Source organism: Hibiscus syriacus, unplaced genomic scaffold (genome assembly GCF_006381635.1).
Source record: "Hibiscus syriacus cultivar Baekdansim isolate YM2019G1 unplaced genomic scaffold, ASM638163v2 tig00110346_pilon, whole genome shotgun sequence".
In the NCBI taxonomy this organism is placed as follows: Eukaryota; Viridiplantae; Streptophyta; class Magnoliopsida; order Malvales; family Malvaceae; genus Hibiscus; species Hibiscus syriacus.
This window is the reverse complement of record NW_024062697.1, coordinates 487,331-504,110: the sequence shown is the minus strand read 5'-3', so window position 1 is coordinate 504,110 and position 16,780 is coordinate 487,331. Positions and strand designations below refer to the sequence as shown.

Genomic DNA, 16,780 nt, shown 5'->3' with positions numbered 1-16,780 from the left:
CTATACAAGTGTGACTATTCCAAGACTTGTGCCTATTCTAGATATAAAGGACATAAGGATGTAATACATAAAAGAGTAATCACCAAGATGATATGTCGAATCATATTTTCTTGTAACTTAGGTGACAATGATATATTGCTAGATGTCACTCATTGTATGTAATATTAGAATTGTTCTAATAATTACTGCTAACGTTACAAGAACCTACAAGGTCACACCCTAGGATTGAAATGAGCAAAGATGTACAATTTGTTGTACGTTACTATAATATATATCTAGAGTTAATTAAATATATATGTTTTAATAATCCCGAATATTTAATTTCAATTAATTAAATATAGATTTAATTAATTTGAAATAATAAAATCCCTAATATGATTATGGTAACTTGGATATAAGAGGATTATTAAATTCCAATTAATTAAATATAGATTTAATTAATTTGAAATAATAAAACCCTAATATGATTAGGGTAACTTGGCTATAAAAGGGTGTGTTAGGTCTAGCAGCCATTTTTACACAACACACACACTTAAATCCTTCAGTCGTTTTCTCTCAAAAGAGTTTTGGGGAAAACAAAGATTGCTCTCAATCGGGTGAACTGAGTAGAGGCTGAGACGTGATTTCGTGGAGGCTTAAGACTCGAACCGATCTACACAACCAGTATTCACTGTTGTCCTTGTTGTTTTTCAAGGAACCCACTGTAAGTATTTGCATCTCTTCCTCCCGATTTCAGTTTTTCGTACTTGGATCGCTGGTGAGACCGTCGAGTTTTGTTTCTGCTGTGCCAGGGGGTGCGGCGACGATCCTAACAGTGGCATCAGAGCCACTTGTACGATCTGATTTTGGGTTAAATTTTTGGTTGATGCGATATGTATGAGATGCGTGTTCTAGTTTTATCGATTTCGGTAAATATGTTGATATTATTGTTCGAATCGATACCCGCAATGATTAATATGTTAATTTGTTAATATGTTTTTCAATCTATTTGTTGCTGGATGATCTATGGGAGTGCGATAGCAGATCGCGTTTAGCAGTGGAACAATGGTTATTTCGATGCAGAAAACCTTTGGGATTGAAAATCCCCTTGACCCCTTATCAGCAGTACAAATTGAAGGCCCATATTAATATTTTAACAAAGTCGTAACAACGTGTATATATATATGATATGTTTTTTTACACGGTGTTTGATAAGCATGGTTATAGCCCTTGTTCAATTCACAATGGTTTATTTTGAAATACGGTCTACGAGCCGTGCCTTTCTATATCTCTGTTGTATTTCTCTTCTCATCTTACTCCCTCGTATGTAAAACGAGTTTCTGTTAAAATTGTAAATCTATGAGGATTCACAAGGAGCAGAAGAATGGCGAGAAGATGCCTAGAGAGTAGTCTTAGGCTTTAGGGTTCTTGGTTCTCCCATTAGCTTGGGATGAGCCACCTTAGTCATTGGTTTGGGCTATAACCATTGCATCTTATTTATTGCTATATTTGTTATGTATTCAATGCATCAAATGATATAATAAGAATAAATATTGATGAGATCAATAATGGCCTAATATTAAAATGAACAATGATGAGAAAATTACGCAAATCCCTCTTTATTATCTAAGTTAACTTAACCGTCCAATATTTACCCTCGTTAAGGCTTTGATCGATATTGTGTGGGCTTTGCCAAAGCATTGGCACATAAATCTATCTTGGTTAAACGCGAAGAATAAGCAAGTAATATTCACCAGTTGAAATATTGGTAATAACTAAGCTAGGTTATTCTAATAGAATTAGAAACCTAGAGGTTAAATATTTGGATAAGTCATGAGATGACTTGAACAAAAGTTGTTCATCAAAAATGAGGAGTTACATGAGATGTAACTAGTCAAGTGTTACTTACCTAAATAATCACTATCCTAAAAGAAAAGCCAAAGATGATTTAGGAAATTGATGTATTATGGATCCTCACCTACTAGAAAAATTTTCGTTGAATTTTTCCAAAATTAAAACAAAGAGGGTTTTTAATTTTGAATAAAATAGTGGGAGTAATTTGTAAATAAAGTCCTATTTATAAATTTTAATTACTGTGATCACTCCTTGAGAAGGATAAACTTAATGGCATAAACTTCCTTGACTGGTTTCGTAATTTGAGAATTGTTCTCAAACAGGAAAGGAAGGAATATGTCATTGAGGAACCTGTTCCTGATGAATCGGTAGCTAATGCTTCAAAAGCTGACAAATATAAATTCAAGAAACATATGGATGATATGTTAGATGTTGGATGTCTAATGCTTTCCACCATGACTCCTGAGCTTCAGAAGCAACATGAGGACATGGTTGCATATGAGATGATTCAAAATCTCAAAGAAATATATGAAGAGCAAGCACGTCAAGAGAGATATGAGACCTCTAAAGCTCTATTACAATGCAAAATGGCAGAAGGAACTCCTATAGGAGCTCATGTCATCAAGATGATGGGCTACATCCAAACATTGGAAAAGCTGGGATTTCCTCTCAAAGATGAATTGGCTACCGATGTTATCCTGCAATCGTTGCCAGATAGCTTTAGCCAATTTGTCATTAATTTCAACATGAATGAAATTAACTAAACTTTGCCACAGTTACTTGGCATGTTATGAACTGCTGAAAGTAACATGAAAAAGGTTGGACCTAAGCCCATTCTGATGGTCCACAATGACAAAGGAAAGGGAAAGAAAAAGGTAGTGGCAAAGTCTAAGGTAAATGTGAAGACCAAACCAAAAGGGAAAAATGCATTGAAACCCAAAGGGGGAGTTAGCAAAGAAGGAAAATGTTTCCATTGTGATAAGACTTGACACTGGAAGAGAAACTGCCCTGTTTACCTTGAAGAGGTCAAGAAGGCAAAAGCAAACGGAACGTTTGTTTCAGGTATTTATGTTATTGATGTTAATTTGTCAACATCTAATTCTTGGGTATTAGATATCGGTTGTGGCTCTCATATTTGCACTTTTGTACAGGGACTGCAAAAGAGAACGAATTTGGCTAAAGGAGACATGGACCTACGAGTGGGAAATGGAGCAAGAGTTGTTGCATTATCTATAGGGACATATGTTTTATCTTTGTCTAGTGGACTTGATTTAAATTTAGAGGATTGTTATTATGTGCCTAGTTTGACTAAGAACATTATTTCTATTTCTTATTTGGACAAGATTGGCTTTGAGATTATTATTAAGAATAATTGTTGTTCTTTTTATCTTGATAATGTTTTTTATGGTTCGGCACAATTGGTTAATGGTCTCTATATTTTGGATCAAGATAACACCATTTATAGCATAAATACTAAGAGATCAAAAACAAATGACTCAAATCAAACTTATCTTTGGCATTGTCGTTTAGGCCATATAAGTGAGAAACGCATATCAAAACTTCATAAAGATGGATTCTTAGATTCATTTGTTTTCAAACAATATGATGTATGTGAATCTTGCTTGTTGGGAAAAATGACTAAAGCTCCTTTTAATAGTAAAGGTGAGCGAGCAAGTGATTTATTGGGGTTAATACATAGTGATGTATGTGGACCAATGAATACACAAGCCAGAGGTGGATTCCATTACTTCATTACTTTTACCGATGACTTCAGTCGGTATGGGTATATTTATCTTATGCGCCATAAATCTGAAGCCCTTGAAAAGTTTAAGGAATTTAAAAATGAAGTACAAAATCAACTAGGAAAGAGTATTAAAGTACTTCTATCAGATCGAGGTGGAGAATACTTGAGCATAGAGTTTGATGAACTCCTAAAAGAATGTGGGATTGTCTCACAACTTACACCACCTGGTACACCACAGTGGAATGGAGTTTCTAAAAGAAGGAATCGAACACTGTTAGACATGGTTCTATCAATAATGAGTCATAGTGATATTCTGACTTTTTTTTGGGGACATGCACTTGAAACAGCCGCTTTCACACTAAATCGTGTTCCATCTAAATCGGTTCAAAAGACACCATACGAGATATGGACTGGGAAACGTCCCAGTATGTTTTTTATGAAGATTTGGGGTTATGAAGCTTATATAAAACATTAGATGTCTACAAAGATCGAACCTAAATCTCATAAGTGTATATTTATTGGATATCCTAAAGAAACTAAGGGATATTATTTCTTCAACCCTAACGAGAACAAAGTATTTATTGCTCGAACAGGAGTTTTTCTCGAAAGAGAATTTCTCTCAAAGAAAGGGAAGGGTAGAAATATTGAACTTGGAGAAGTTCAAGAAAAACAAATAAATGAACCTGAAATTGAGCATGTTTCACAAGTTGTTGAGGAGCATTCAATAGATTTTGAAACATAATCACTGCGTAGATCCACAAGAGAACATCGTGCACCTGAGATATTTGGATTTCTCGTTACGACACATGGAGATGTTCTTCTTATGGATCAATATGAGCCCAGGACTTATCAAGAGGTAGTGTCTAGCCCAAACTCTGAGAAATGGCTTGAAGCAATGAGATCTGAGATGGATTCCATGTCAGTAAACCAAGTATGGACTTTGGTTGAACCACCTGAAGGGGTCAAACCTATAGGGTGCAAATGGGTTTTCAAGAAGAAAACTTACATAGATGGTAATGTACAAACATACAAGGGGTGATTAGTCGCTAAAGGTTTTCGACAAGTTCATGGTGTAGACTATGACGAAACATTCTCCCCTGTAGCTATGTTTAAGTCCATCCAGATCCTGCTCGCAATAGTTGCATTCCATGATTATGAAATCTGGCAAATGGACGTCAAAACTGCATTCCTTAATGGAAAACTTAAAGAGGATATGTATATGACACAACCAAAAGGTTTTGTCTTTCCAGGAAATACTGGAAAGGTTTATAAGCTACTGAGGTCTATTTATGGACTAAAACAAGCTTCTCGAAGCTGGAATCTTCGTTTCAATGATGCAATCAAAGAGTTTGGTTTTATCAGAGAATGAATATGAGCCTTGTGTTTATAAGAAGGCTAGTGGGAGCATTGTTTCTTTCCTAATCTTGTATGTAGACGACATACTCATCATAGGAAATGATATACCTACTTCACAGTCTGTTAAGACTTGGTTAACTAGTTGTTTTTCTATGAAAGATTTGGGTGAGGCAGTGTATATCTTAGGAGTTAATATCTATAAAGATAGATCAAGACGACTTCTAGGTCTGAGTCAAAGTACATATATAGACAAAGTGCTGAAAAGGTTCAGTATGGAAGAATCCAAGAAAGGATTTTTGCCTATAAGACATGGCATTTCTCTTTCTAAGGAAATTTGTCCTTCAATTCCACTAGAAAGAGAACGAATGAATAAGATTCCATATGCTTCGGCTATTGGTTCTATAATGTATGTCATGATATGTACTCGACCAGATGTATCGTATGCTCTAAGCATGACGAGTCGGTATCAAGCAAACCCTGGTAAAAATCACTGGGCTGCGGTTAAAAATATCCTTAAGTACTTAAGAAGAACTAAGGATAAATTTCTTGTCTATGGAGGGGAGGAAGAGCTTAGTATAAAAGGTTATACTGATGCCAGCTTCCAAACTGACAAGGATGACTCACGATCACAATTGGGTTGTGTTTTGTCTTAATGGAGGTGTTGTGAGCTGGAAAAGTTCGAAGCAAGACACAGTAGCTGATTCTACAACAGAGGCTGAATACATTGTAGCCAGTGAAGTAGCAAAAGAGGTTGTTTGGATCAAGAAGTTTATATCAGAATTAGGGGTTGTTCCCAGCATATCAGATGCTGTAGAACTCCATTGTGACAATAATGGAGCAATTGCACAAGCAAAGAACCAAGATCTCATCAACGATCCAAACATATTCTTAGGCGTTTTCATCTCATTCAAGAGATTATTGATCGAGGAGATGTGGAAATATGTAGAGTACACACGGATGACAACATTGATGATCCCTTGACGAAGCCTCTTACACAGCAGAGGCATGATCGTCACACTAAATCACTCGGTATTAGATATGTGAGTGATTGGTCTTAGTGCTAGTGGGAGATTGTTAGAGTATGCCCAAAAACCAATCATATAATGATTGTAATAATACTTTTATTTACCGATTTTATTGAATAAAGGCATTGCCGTTATTATTTTCATTTATATATATATGCTTAACATAAACTAGAAGATAATAAATTCCATATAATGACATAATTGTTATTATTAAAAGATCCCTAGTCAAGTATTATTATGGGCGTGGATAATAATAATACGCTTAAGACTACATGTTATTGATTGATGACAATGAGTTTTCATTGACATAGAGATGTCAGAATTGATACATGATTATATTGTTAGAGAATAATGTATTGGATTGACCGACCATGAGCATATGTCTTGGATTATTATGTGATAGTCATAACATTGCTCATGGTGATGACTATATGTATGATCCTCAGACTTGAGATCAATACTATCCCAACATATATTGTTGTATGTTTTGATACAGCTAAACAAGCTCCGTAATTGGTTGCTCTATAAAGACTGTTATTGAATATATCTCAATATATGTAGTGGGTGTGTATGATTAAGATAGGATTTGTCATTCCTACATAATAGGAAATATATCATAGGCCACTTTATTGAGTAAGACTATAAACACATGGCCATGCTCGAATAAGTTGATATGAGATATCATAAACTATTCGTTAATTAAAGTCTACTCTAGATATCAAGAAACAATAGATGGGCTATACAAGTGTGACTATTCCAAGACTTGTGCCTATTCTAGATATAAAGGACATAAGGATGTAATACATAAAAGAGTAATCACCAAGATGATATGTCGAATCATATTTTCTTGTAACTTAGGTGACAATGATATATTGCTAGATGTCACTCATTGTATGTAATATTAGAATTGTTCTAATAATTACTGCTAACGTTACAAGAACCTACAAGGTCACACCCTAGGATTGAAATGAGCAAAGATGTACAATTTGTTGTACGTTACTAAAATATATATCTAGAGTTAATTAAATATATGTTTTAATAATCCCGAATATTTAATTTCAATTAATTAAATATATATTTAATTAATTTGAAATAATAAAATCCCTAATATGATTAGGGTAACTTGGATATAAGAGGATTATTAAATTCCAATTAATTAAATATATATTTAATTAATTTGAAATAATAAAACCCTAATATGATTAGGGTAACTTGGCTATAAAAGGGTGGGTTAGGTCTAGCAGCCGTTTTTACACAACACACACTCAAATCCTTCAGTTGTTTTCTCTCAAAAAGAGTTTTGGGGAAAACGAAGTTTGCTCTCAATCGGGTGAAATGAGTAGAGGCTGAGACGTGATTTCGTGGAGGCTTAAGATTCAAATCGATCTACACAACCAGTATTCACTGTTGTCCTTACTGTTTTTCAAGGAACCCACTGTAAGTATTCGCATATCTTCCTCCCGATTTCAATTTTTCGTACTTGGATCGCTGGTGAGACCGTCGAGTTTTGTTTCCGTTGCGTCAAGGGGTGCGCCGATGGTCCCAACATATGAACAATCATTTCGGCACTATGTGTGTAACCCAAGAAATTCATAATGAGTTTATGAATGGCCGAATAGGCACTACGGGTGCATCGTAACAAAATGAGATTAACTTGGAAATAATTAATTGGTATTTGATCAATATAAAATAATGAAATGATCATCTCATAGTACTATTAGTCTTGCCTCACTAAGTAAATACTTAACGTGTGTTTATTCCACACGTAGGTCGTAATACATTAGGAGTAAGGAGATTATCAGACATTGAAACAAGGATCACCTTTTCAGTAATAATATGACATACATGTCTACTTTTTGATGTATTTAGATGGCATGTAAAATATTTAGTAAAAACACTCTGAAAAACATTTGATTTATCATTTTGTAAAATGATGAAACATTTGAATGATACTTTTTGTTATGTAATTAAGTTTAATGAATGTTATATTAATCTTAATTAAAATATTTTATAAAAAGAAACAAATTTTTACGGGTTTTTAAAAAGAATTGTTTTAAAAGTGATGTGACATCTATATCTCGTGTACAGAAAGGTATATGGTAGATGGGTGTTACATGGCAGATTTCCAGCTGTAATCACCTTAGGTGCTCGACCCGACGAGTGGTGTGTATGTAAATTTCAAGGAAAATGAGAAACAATCAAATAGCATGGATGAGTATTAATCATATTTACACAGTAGAATCTTTGAGGTCGATGTTAGGAAACTGAGAATTTCCTTTATATCTTCTATAGTTGGTATCGGGACAGTGTTGACAAGTGCCATGAGATCTCATAGTGTAGCACGATGAACTACATATGTTCAATAGGTAAAAGGGGTTATCAATTTATGAAGTGAATTAACTCAATTAAATCAAGTTAGCCAGAGTAAGACTCAATGTTTTAGCGCTCCTCAAAGGTTGTTGCTTAAAGAGCGATGTTGTTAGCACCCTATAGAGGAAAGGGAGTCATAGATCAGTTGTAAGTTTTCCAGTTGCAAGTCAAGTTGTGAGGATTTCTTCTCCTGGGATCAATTTAATATAAGTTTAAGTACTTTGACATAAGATTTGCCTTTGTATGATGCTCGGAAACAACTAGGACACCCGAGTTACTCTAGCATTATGATGTTTTTCTTCTATGTTATGCTATGATATGATATCCGGATATCTTTTGTTGCGTACGCATCTAATTCATGTAAATTTTGGGTCGTACTGATACAAATTTTGATGCACGTAAATTCTGGAATCGTACCTTATGCTCGAGAGCCTATATCTGTTGGATCGGGATTAGAGCTTCCGATGCACATAAATTTCGGACCTCACCCAGACTTCTCGAGGATCCGTGGTAGCCTAAAGGCTATAAGTTTCGATGCACGTAAATTATGTTTCTTACCCTAAAGTTATCACATTTGAAATAGGCTAGTGTGATGTCCGAGATGCACGTAAATTACTTCGACCACATCGCTAGCCTATCTCATGTTTGTTGATATGTTTCTGTTTAGTCATGAGATACAAATAAGCTAGGGATATTGTCATGAGATGCATGTAAATTCCTCCAGCCACATCACTATACTTACCACAACATGTTTTTTAGTGTATTTGTATGCACATGATTTCATTTGTTAGCATGATCATTTAATGAATGCATGTAGTATAGTAGGAGTATTGTGTTGCGCAGGGCTTGCGAGCTCATCGTTTGAAATGTTTCAAGTTTCGTGGAGTGCAATGGGACATCAATAACATCGGAGGAGTCTCAGCGAAGTACCAGAGTATAGTGATGACAACCTAGTGGGCATGTAGAGGTCATGATTTAAAAAGAGTCAGCTCGTAATATTTTAATTATTTATTTTATTTACTGAGTTTATTAGGGGCCTATTTTTGTAAATTGTTATGATTTTATACCTTGTATAAATATTTTTTAAGTGAGTATGGTTTCAAGAAAAAGATTTTCATTGACCATTTTGGTGGTTTTTGTGTGGCACTCGAATCCATGGGATTTGGGTGTTACACTAGCATTCCTTCTCTATTTATAGGTTGTGTTCAGGGGCAAAAAGGTCCAAGTGAAAATCATATATAAATTGGATTTATTTTCTGAATTTAATCTATGTTGGAATTGTTGTCATAAACCAATGAACCTGACCCTAAAGCACTCCAGATTCATGATTTAATTTCCAATCGTTTCTAACTCTTGTAATTACTCACTCGTTATTTACTTTGAACAGAGTTGTAATATTTTCCAGATACATTCAACGTTCACAGATAAAATTTCATAAACTAATTGTTATGTTTTTAATTTTACTTAAAACAAATGATAGCTAATTAATCAACTGTTACCTTCTAAAAATTTGAATTGAACATATCACTATGCAGCCTACCTATAAATATCATAGTGAAATTCTTTTACATTCTTTATTTGCTCATAAAATTTCTACGAATTTTCTCCAAAAAGATAGTATCTGTGCATACGTGTCGAAGACACATATTGCCACGATCCAAGAGCCAAGATAAACGGACAGTGTCGGTGGCACACAAGATGATCCCTTGCTCTCTATCACTCAACAAGAAGGGGAAGAACGAACACTATAAATACCCATGTCAGTGGTGTTTTCCACTCAATGTGGGATAGTGTCTAAGCATTACCAATAAAAACTTTGATGAGGAATAATCTTGGCAGTTTTTGTTTTGAACCCTGCATATTTCTATTGTTGTTTTTTGGTGATCGTTCTATTTGACTGAATGGAACATGTTGTTTGATATTGGATGATTTAATATTGTTCGTGAGCACTATTTTTATTGATGTAGATTATTCATTTAACAAACCTAGGATATGGTGATAACGCCATAACTTATTCTGAATAAAAAATCAAATGAAATGCATATAGTTTTAAAACTTTAACTACAAAAATAATGAATCGTGTAAGTTTGGGTTTTGTTAATAGAATGATTTATGCAGTTTAAAGTCTTGATGGTTCGGTAATATAGAAAGGAGACATATTTGTTGCTTGAATTTTTCCCTTTTTTGCCTTTGAGTGTATACATTTTATTATTGTACAGGTTGATGTAGGTTTGTAGAGGCATTCTTGTATTGGATTTCTTTCGAATTTTAGTTGAAACATTATCATATACTCATCTAAAAAATAATGAATTTGAAAGAATTATAGATTTTTTATGTTTAATTTGTTTTTATTAATTTAGATGTATAATGATACAAATGATGATTAGGAAAATGTCATTTAAGTGTAAACTTAAATCAATTTATGGTTCATCATCTTTTTTTATTGTTATATATATTATCATATAAATATATATTGTTTGACTAAGCCAAATGTATGATAAATAATTATTCTTGTTTAGAATTATTGTTTCATAATATTAAAATATTTGGTAAATTGTGCCATTAGTCCCTTATGTTTTCGGTCTGATCGACTTTGGTCAATGATTCTCTAATTGAGGGCGCTTGGTCCCTAACGTTATTGGTCAGTCCGGTCCTCGGACGTTAACTTCCATTAACACATTAACGATAGGATTATGTGGCAATTTTAAATAATAAAAAATCTACTCTTATCATATTTAAGTGACATGGCAATTTAAAAATAAAAAAAATCCACCCACATCTTCTTTTTCCTCTCCTCTCACTTCTTCTCCTTCATCCATTCTTTCTTTTTCTTCCTTCTATTCTTCTTCTTCCGTCTCCTCTGCACATGTTGTTTCTTCTTCTTCTTCTTCTTCTTCTTCTTCTTCTTCTCCTCCTCCTCCTCCTTCTTCTTCTTCTTCTTCTTCTTCTTCTTCTTCTCTTCTTCTCTCTTCTTCTCCTTCTTCTCCTTCTTCTCCTTCTTCTCCTTCTTCTCCTTCTTCTCCTTCTTCTCCTTCTTCTCCTTCTTCTCCTTTTCTTCTTCTTCTTCTTCTTCTTCTTTTCTTCTTCTTCTTCTTCTTTTTCTTTCTTCTTCTTCTCTTCTTCTTCTTCTTCTTCTTCTTCTTCTTCTTCTTCTTCTTCTTCTTCTTCTTCTTCTTCTTCTTCTTCTTCTTCTTCTTCTTTTCTTCTTCTTTGAAAGCTTCATAAATGCAATCTATTTTTTTCATTTAAACCAAACATAACTGAATCCTAAATAAACCCCACCAGCACTTTATATCTCTTTTCCATTTCACCCTTCATAAAAGCCGAAGCAAAGCCAACTCAAAACGCTATCATTTTCTCTTTTTTTCTCTCTCTAATCCATGGCTGTTGAAGCTAGGCATCTCACTCTTTTCCCCTCTCAATTCTTAGGAAACATGTTCATTTTAAAACCAACCCAAATGCTCTAAGCGACGAAATATTTTCATTTGCCTTTTGAATCATCTCTGGAAATCATTTTTTGTTTACAGGGACATGATGAATCACATTGAAGCAAAAATCTGTATCCAAAAGAGATGGGATACGAGTTTCCAACGACGGCGGAATGATTTCTTTCTTTGTATAACTCTTTTGTTAATGATCAAAAAGTTGCAGCGGCAGTAGTGGTGACGATGAAATCGGAGAGTAGTTTGACATGTAACAATGTTCCTCCAATACCCAGAAAGCGTCTGAGGGATTTCATTATTCCAATTCCTTTTTTTCCTTCACTGCCTCAACAACAACAACAACCGTATGACGGTAACAATAATAAAGCTTACTCTCCATTCTCGTTTCTGGGTCATAATATTTTGTTTCATATAGAGCAACAACAGTTGGATATTGATCATCTCATCTCCCAACACCTGAGTTTTTTTTTATGATATTGATGGTTTTTTTTCTTTATAATGTTTTGATATTGATGGAGTTTTGGGTAAGGATGAAAATTGACAAAAGGAAGAGGCAAGCGAGGAAGATAATGGAGGCAATCGAATAAACTAAACTGAGCACTCAAAGAAAGAGTGAAATCTATGTGCATAGAGAACCAAATATGGTGCGACTTGGCTCAAACCAACGAGGCAACCACCAACACACTACGAACCAACCTCGAACAAGTCGTCGCAATCGCCCAGCTCAAGACGAACTTATGGCGTGGACAAGGATGCTACCATAGAAGCAGCGGAAGATGACATGGATGATACGCAGTCTTGTTGCGGCTGTAGTTGAGAGGTGGAGAAGCAACGCATGTTAGCAACGACCAGGAAGAAGAAGAAGAAGTGATAATGGGAAGATGAGACTTTGTATTTATAATGAAAAGGAAAGAAGAAGAATGAAAAGAGAAGGATGATAAGAAGAACGTGCAGAGGAAGAAGAAGAAGAAGAAATAATAGAGAAGGAGATGAAGAAGAAGAGGTGGGTGTATATTTTTTATTATTTTAAAATAACCACGTCACTTAAAGTTGATAAATGTAGATTTTTTGTTATTTAAAATTGCCAATTAATCCTCCCGCTAATAGATTAATGGAAGTTAATATTTAAGGGACTTGAACGGGCCGATAGATAACGTTAGAAACCAAACACATTCAATTAGAGAATCGATGACCAAGGTCAATCAGACCGAAAATATAAATGACTAATGGCATAGTTTACCTTAAAATATTTTGTTTATAAAAACAGTTATAACTCGTTTATTAATGAAAAAATGTATATCGTCATAATTTTCATGTTACAACTGCAGATTGTGGAAATTATGAGTGTTAAAACGATTTTTTTTTTTTTTTGAAAAATGTGTCACACAAGGTTTAATTTTTAAAATTTTTAATTAAAGAGTGGTTTTAAAAATTCTCTCGTTTTGAAAAATTTTGGGATTCTTTTTTCTAAAAGTAAAAAAAGTATGGTTCGAGGAGTCGCCACCAATCTTTGATTAGGGTGTGATTGGACACCCAAAAACGTTTTCTCATTTTGATAAGATTTAATTTTTAAAAAAAATATTAAAACAACATTTTAAAGTCTGTGTACCATAAAATTGAGTTTGAGAGTTGGTTTCGCGTGGGGAAATACTAGTACCCCCATATCGCCCTAAATTACCTAGTCGAATAATTAATTATCTATGCAATGAAATCTGCAAGTTTGAATTTAATTTAGTTTAAGATCCCTTCAAACAATATTCTTTGAATTTCAAAATGAAACATAATAATATTTTATTATTTCCCATCGAGAAGAAACCACCTCTCATACCTTGAGGCAATCGATTCATACTTCAATCGAAATAAAGAAATATTAAAATTTCTTTCTAAGACTCCTTATTAGCTTAAATGCATGAAATATGATGGAATAAAGCAGACAAATTAAATTAAAAATTACCAATCCTATTAAAAATAATAAGGATATTTGGTTATTTAAAGACGTCGAGATCATACCTTTTATAAGTTTTAACGATCTTTTCTCGAAGAATTTAAATAGACGAACATTTCTCATTTTTGTGTTCCCAAATTTTAGGTGTGGTCAATTTTTAGGGTTTTCACTTGATAAGACACACTTTCATTTTTAAATTGTCAGAAATGACTTTCTCATACGTTAAGACAATCATTCCACGACAACCTTAAAATGAAGAGCGGTTACCCTTAGTCCAATTATTTGGTCAAATCAAATGATGCTTATGAACATTAAATAAATAAACGATTCAAAACCTAGATCTATATGAACATGCGAGTACATACATAATATTTTGGGACATACTTATAAATATCTTAATATAAAATTAGTGGATATTTTTCATATTAGCAGATTAATTAATTTGTTATGCGAAACTAAATGTAAGGGAGCTAAGGAGTATTTGCAAAATTAACACATACTGCACATCGAAACATCATACAACGATGACCTAATTTGAAGGATCAACATATTTAAAATTATAATAATTGATTTAACCAATAAATATTGAATCATGAAGCACAAAGGTTTATCATTTCAGACACTAGAGTCACAATAATCCTTAAACAGGCGCTAGACCAAAACGAAAATCATGAAAACATTACGGAAAATGCGTAAACAATGATAAATACATACAAGATTAAAATAAAACACGCAAGACTTAGAGATCATATGTATAAAGCAACATAAATTGAAATAAACTGGTGTAGGACTAAATTGAAAGGAGGATGAAACATGGAGACAAAAACAGAAGCATAAAGAGCATAGATATTAGGACCACAATGTAACGCATATAAACTAATAGGATCCCTCATGTTATTTACCCCTCTCACCAGACGCGGGTTACCCTAACCCTTAAACGTTGCCATTTTGGCGGCGGTATATATATATATATGTTATTTTGGGTAAAAAAATTACCCTAGCCCTCATTTGCATCATCCCCTTTTTCTTTCTTAACTCTCTTCTCTTTATCGCTCTCTCCTTTACTCTTTCTTCTCTCACCCTTTCTTTGTTTTCTTTCTCTGAAACCCGAATGGCCACCGCGGCCGCGACCGTCTAGGGCTCCGATGAGGAGCCAAATAGACAGAAATCTCACCCTGAAAACAAACCCCAGATGAACTCCCCCAAAAGAAATTAAACCCTAAATACCCAAGATCTAACCCTCTCAAACCGGATAGCCACCGCGACCACCACTACCTAACAACCCCGATGAGGGGAAAAAGCTCCTTAACCATCCTTCTCTTTTCTCCTTTTCGCAACTCGTACCTCAACCAAACCCAAACCCGATGAGACACCTCTTAAATCCCAAAACAAAATATCGATCTAAGGTCGAGAGGAGTTACCTTGGGTGATTCAAGGTCGTTTTAATTTCGGGTGACGACAGTGAGCTTCTCCCGATAGGGAAGGTAAGGTTTTTTCGTTTGGTCACTCTTCTCCCTATTTTTTGGTTTCTCGGTTCGCTCATAAAATAAAGGGAATACTCTCGTTGTCCTTTTGATTTCGGGTTGCTCTTACGTTGTATCTATGATTTCTCTCTTGGTTTTTTTGTTCGATCCTAGAATGAATCCTCTAGGGCCTCACTTTTTGTTGGTCTTTTGCTTATATTATTGTTCTCCCTGTCCGATTTTACTAATACTTGCCTTGTGTATGGCTCTCTATTTGTTTTTTATATGTTGTTGTTGCATGCGAGGGATTTGGAGCGTTGTGTCGAGGAGGCTCAACCCCTCTGCCACTGTCACAACAGAGGGATGTAGCAGGCAGGACGGGTCGTTGTTGTAGGCGTTCGGGTACGACAAGGGCAGTGGGTACCCGCTGTGAGCGTCGGGGTGCTCGAGGATCGCACGTGCATCAGATGCGACAGATTTGACAAATGATCTTCCTTGGAGCAGCGACGACAACTAGGGTTTGAAGACCCTAAAAGTTGTTCAGGATCTGGACTGTTAGATGGGTCCAGATCTGACGGTTCTCGTGAGAGACGACACTGAAGGGTTACATAAAACCCTAAATTTGCCTGTACATGGACCGTTATATCACAAAGATGGATCTAACAGCTATGATGATTCTTTCTTCTGGTGGCGGCAGCAGTTGGTATTAGGGTAAACAAACACTAGATCGCGCCTAATCAGGACCATTGATCTCACAAGAGATCCAACGGTGTACGTTGGGCAGCGCTGGGAATGACTAGAAACCCTATCTGCATTGGGCTACTGCTTAAGGCTTCCCACTGATTAGGTTGCTATGGTTCGAGCCTCTGTTTGGGTCATGTGATGAGTTGTTTGTAATTACTTTGGGCCTATAACAGAAAAAATAATAAAATTAAGTGCATTTTAAATTAATGTTATCTATATATATATATATATATTCGTCTTAATTACTTATTATATATATTTATACGTATATAATCATAATCGTGTATACCCTAATAATATATATATCCACACGTACGATTAACTATAGTAATTAACCCATGTAATATGAACATGTATAAATAACTAATCATATATAACTTGTATAACTAATCATAATCAGGCTATTGAAAACATAGTTGTTGATTTTGATGGTAATAGATCTTGTATAACTTGTAATTTTTTACCATGTAAAATAACTTTTTGTTTCTATTTTGCACTACTTATAAACTTTGAACTGTGTACTTGATGTTACTAAAATTACTTATATTGAGTTAATATGAATAAATAAATATTTATAAAGTTATTTGTGATATTTTATTATATTCGTTGTTAAAAAAATCATTGTGCATCATAACGTATATTTTACTGTTTATGGAAGAGTATAACATTCAACATATATATTATGATGAACTTTTTTCGACAAGTAGCTCTAAGTGTGTAACTCTCTTTGTGCTTGTTCATGTTGATATATGAAGCTCGTATAAGGTATCTAAACATAATGGTTTTAGATATATTTTTTCATGAAAAAGGTTTGCTCATTGCTCAAAATTGTATCAATTCAATAAGGAGAAAAGTAA

At 34.4% G+C, this 16,780-nt stretch overlaps 1 pseudogene; it reads left to right on the top strand.

The window, feature by feature from the left end:
• The first annotated feature begins 11,636 nt into the window (after nt 1-11,636).
• Nucleotides 11,637-12,642, top strand: LOC120120728 (annotated as a pseudogene).
• The last annotated feature ends 4,138 nt before the right edge of the window (nt 12,643-16,780 follow it).